Source organism: Lygodium microphyllum, chromosome 5 (assembly GCF_053477565.2).
Source record: "Lygodium microphyllum isolate KBCC chromosome 5, Lygodium_microphyllum_v1.1.10, whole genome shotgun sequence".
NCBI classification, from domain to species: domain Eukaryota; kingdom Viridiplantae; phylum Streptophyta; class Polypodiopsida; order Schizaeales; family Lygodiaceae; genus Lygodium; species Lygodium microphyllum.
In genome coordinates this window covers 56,285,348-56,290,584 of record NC_141139.1, presented here as the reverse complement: position 1 = coordinate 56,290,584, position 5,237 = coordinate 56,285,348, and positions in this window count along the sequence as shown.

The following is a 5,237-nucleotide window of genomic DNA, read 5'->3' as shown; positions in this document are numbered from 1 at the left end:
TTACAAGATTAGACCTCTTCTTGATTTCGTTAAGAATACCCTTGCATTTCAACTCAAGGGTCAGAACATAGTATGCATTGTTGATGATGGAGATTGGCCTGTGCCAATGGTTAGTCATGTTAGCATTTCTAAAGAAATGAAGAAAGCTATTTCTGTGTACATGATGTTTGTGAGAGAGTCAAAAGAAGCTAATGACTCAAGAGTACTTGATGCCTCTAATGAACACACAATACCAACTAATGCTTCTAAGTCTCAGAATTTTAAAAAACCCCTCTCTTTAATTGATCAAGACAGACATGATTTTGTTAAACAATATGAAGATTGTTTTACTGATTCACTCCCAGGAGACACTACAAGGATTTAAGCTTAGAGCGACGACGATTAGTGAGACGACGGGTAGCGGCGTCGCTATTTGCGTCGGTAAATAGCGATGCTCCACAGGGAAAAAAAAATGGGTCGAAACCGAGCGCGGCTTTATTTCGCGTTTTCGCGTTTTGTGTTTTGAGAGCGAGAGCGAGGGAGAGAGCGACCGTCGTGAGAGAAGGAGAGGAAGAAGACTTGCTGCCGCCATCGCCATTGTTCGCGAAGGAGAGGAGGAGTCTTCATCACAAAGAGGAGCCGCCCCACACGTGCCATATCTCATCGGTGAGTCTCCCTCTCTTCTTCTTTTGCTTGTTTAAGGTTTAAATAACTTTCTCTTTTGCATGTTTAGGAGAGGAAATGAGAGAGAAAGAGAGGGAGAGGGAGAGAGAGTGAAATAAAGAGAAAGAGAAAGAGAAAGAGAGGGAGAGGGAGAGGGAGAGGGAGGGGGAGGAAATGAGAGAGGGAGAGAAAGAGAAAGAGAGGAAGAGGGAGGGAGAGTGCATTCTCTCTCTCCCTCTCCCTTTTGCTTTTGGAGAGTGTTAGGATATATTGTGAGAGGGAGAGGAAATGAGAGAGAAAGAGAGGGAAAGGGAGAGGGAGGGAGAGAAAAAGAGAGAGAGAGGGAAAAAGAGAAAGAGAAAGAAAGGGAGAGGGAGAGGGAGGGGGAGGAAATGAGAGAGGGAGAGAAAGAGAAAGAGAGGGAGAGGGAGGGAGAGTGCATTCTCTCTCTCCCTCTCCCTTTTGCTTTTGGAGAGTGTTAGGATATATTGTGAGAGGGAGAGGAAATGAGAGAGAAAGAGAGGGAGAGGGAGAGAGAGGGAGAGGGAGAGAAAGAGAAGAATACTCAAATGGATAGCTTTATGGAGATGTATGTCTACTCAAATGGATAGCTTTTGTCTACTCAAGATGTAGTCCACCAGTGTGTGTATATATTGGAACTATAACATATCCATGATTATGGTAATGGTATGCACTTTGCTTTTTTTATGGGTACCATTACATCGACTCCTTAAGAGGGCTAAAAATTGGTCATACACTTTATAAAGTATAATTAGGAGATTTAAGATGCACGATAATAGACTTATCGATAATGGTATGCAATGTGCTTTGCCATGGGCCACGTACATTGGTGACTCTTTAAGATGGCTTAAAATTGGTCATATCCTTCATAATGTCCAAGTAGGGGATCTAATTGTGATATGCATAATTCCTTGTTTTTGTATTAATTTTATAGGCATAATAAATTAGTAATCATGCCAACTAGTCAACGAAAGGACTAAAAGAAAATGATACCCAAGCTAATGGTCATTATCGTACTTCATCAAAATGAACCCAGAAGTATTGCTATAGAAGAAGAATCCCTTAAATTGAGCATAGGATATTTTCTTTAAATGTTATGACTATGAGTAGAATTGATTGGAACAAATTTTATAACTATAGTTGATAAATTTCATAGATGGCATTAATTTTTATACATGGACCTAGGACAAAAAAACCACATTACTAAGATGCTTTTTGTTGAGACTGATTTATTATTAGATTAAGAGATCCTCAATGATGCTCATAAATTTTTTTGACTAAGATTACTTATACTCAAAGCTCTCTAGTGCAGTTGTATAAGTAATCCTAGTAGAGCCCCTCTAAGATACTCAAAGTACATAACCTAGAGACCGTAGCTAGGTATATAAGGTATAATGGCCATACAAGAAGACACCTCAATAATTGACTGATCACCACTAAATCCCAAAGAAGAATCGTGTTCCATCCCCTTCAACTTTATATTCACCTCGTGAAGAACTTCATTAATCATAGCATCCTTGTCACCAATCTTTTTGTTGCAATGATGAAGTAACATATTCATCACTTTTCCTTTTAGCATCTAAGGCATTATCCAATCTTTTAGTCAAGTCCGAACATTTAGTCTTCAACTCATGAACCTTATGAACCAATGTTTTTTTCTTTTACAATAATGAATAATTATCTACTACCGGGACAAACAAATCCTTGAGCATGGTATATGGCCGAGATATAACATCAATAAATCTCTCAACTACTATGTCCCATGCATTCTTTACATCAATCAATAAAGCATTTCTTATATCTTGAAGTTTAGATTTCAACACCATGGATGCATCAATATCAACCTCAATGTTTTACAAAATTTGCTTCTCAATCTCTTGCAGAGGCTAAAACCTCTCAAGTAAGAGCTTATGGTCAACTTGCAACTTGACATACATCTCCATAAAGCTATCCATTTGAGCCTCGTTTTCCCAAATTGTATTACAAGTCATTAAATTGTTTGTTGTAATGTAGATAAGATGGAAAACGAAGAAGGTCTTGTTGTTCAAGATCGCAAGGTGTATCTTAATCAGCATGTCCCATGTCCTTGCTCTCAATGCAAGTTGGCAATTAGACGAAAACGCCGATTGTCTATAGAACATGTACGACAATTTGGCGAGTTTCAATCTGAGATCATTGATCAGGTGATTGCGGATTTTTAGCAAATGGTAATTTGAAGTTAATATCAATCATGCATTGTACTCGCAAGCTAATTGAAAACCATATACAACAAGATTGGGTCTTGTTGGCAAATTTTCTATCCAGGGAGTTGATGTCTCGTCCCAAGGGGGAGTGCACCCTTTGCGACTAATTAGAAGAGTTCGTGGGCGTGCGATGGATGGAGTGTAGGAGCCAATCCACCACTCGCAAGGCCAATCTATACCGTCAATGCCAGAGGAGACAGACAACCTTCTAGACCTACCTACAATCTTGAAGCCTGAGATGGAGGCAATGATCGATGCATTGATTCCCATGGATGTCGAGACTTCTGATCTGCTTAGAGAGGAAGCATCCATACCATTATATGATGGGTGCCGAGTATCTCGGTTGAAGACACTGCTTGCACTCTTAAATGTGCAAGCAAAATACGGGTGGAGCGATACGAGTGTGACCGAGTTATTCAGGTACCTTACACATAGGCTTCATTGATTATTTTTTTTGACACTATTATTACAAACATTTGTGCTTTTTCAAGGTGTTTTATGATTTTTTTCAGGTTATTGAAATATCATATATTACCACCTGCAAATACCATGCCTGAGTCTCGTGATGATACACGACATGTTTTTCAGAAGCCTGGCATGGACTACAGTAACATCCATGCATGTATCAACGACTGCATACTGTTTCGAGGAGAATACGAGACTATGGAGACATGTCCAAAGTGTGGTGCTCACAGGTATCGACAGGACTTGCAAGGGCAAACCATCCCTCAAAAAGTTCTCAGACGCTTTTCACTCATCCCCCACATAAACCACATGTTTCGTATGTCCAGCATGGCGAGCTTGACAATGTGGCATGTGCAGAATAGGTCTACGGATGGAGTTCAACGAATATCAACGGATTCACATGCATGGAGCCACATTGACTCTACCTTCCCACGCTTTGCGAAGAGCCAAGGAATCTTCGGCTCGGTCTCGCAATGGATGGCGTGAACCCATTCGGTCTGCGCTCAACTTCTTACAATGTGTGGCCTAAAGTCCTTGTCAACTACAACATCCCCCCATGGCTTTCTACGAAGAAAGGACATCTTATCCTTAGCTTGCTCGTCCCAGGCCGCTATAAAGTAAAAAATATGGACATGTATCTTCATCCATTAGTCGATAAGCTTAAGATTTTGTGGGAGAAGGGGGTCACTGTGCAAGATATGAGCAGGCGCGATGGTCGGCGGTCAGCCAATATTCGAGCCATTCTCATGTGGACGATACATGACTTTCCGGGATTGCGAGAGTGCTCAGGTGAGCAGGCCCCCGTTCTCGCTGGTAATATCTATATTTTATCTCATTCAATCAAGTATTCACTAGGTCGTGGTGTTGGAACAGGTCTGGTTACCTCAGATTATCATGCATGTCCATTGTGCGGGCCACAGTTAGACTCCCGAAGGTCATGAACCATGAAGAAGATGGTATATCAAGTACACGTCGCTTTCTTGTCGAAGGATCATGAACTCAGGAAAGGTTTCCTTGGACGACCTCCAACACGTATGAACACTGCAAGCTGGTACGAGCTGAAAATGGTCCACGCGGAATCACATCCAAATGGAATGTGACGGTTCTTAGTTTTCTACGAGTTGCCATATTGGACCCACTTACAGGTCAACCACTTGTTGGATCCCATGCATATTTTCAAGAATGTGGGCAACTTGCTATGGGACCACATCACAGGAAAGAGAGACACTATAGGGGCACGAATGGATTTGAAAGAGATAGGTAAGATGGAGGCGCTTTGGACGTAGTCGAGTGCTCATGGTCGCGTGCAACTTCCTCTCGCTCCTTGGGTTTTGTCCACTAAAGAAGAGCGCATTGTGAAGCAAGTATTCAAGTCTATCCGCACTCCGACGGGTATGATGCGTTCCCTCAGGTCCGCATTTTCTAAAGACGACCAATTGTCGGGGCTAAAATCCCATGATTGGCATAAGATATGTCACGTTTGTGCTACGAATGGATTGTAATTAGCGTGAGCATTTTGCAATTTGGAAAGTGGCCATTATTTATAATGCTTTCTCATTTGTGGCAGTTTGTCCTACCGATCGCGATTGCAAGATGCCTTACTCCAAAAATTCGCGGGGCCATTTACAAGTTGTCGACTTTGGTGCAATGGATCTCACAAAAAGAGATTAAGACGTCCTCTATTGAATCCGCGAGGTGGGGAGCAGTGGAGACGGTCTGTCTCTTTGAGAAATACCTGCCCACTAGCATACTCACGATACAAATCCACCTTCTTGTGCATCTTGTGGACGAAGTGGAGATTGCTAGACCTGTCCATACACGATGGATGTTCTTTCTAGAGCGCTTCATGAAAACCCTGAAAGGCTT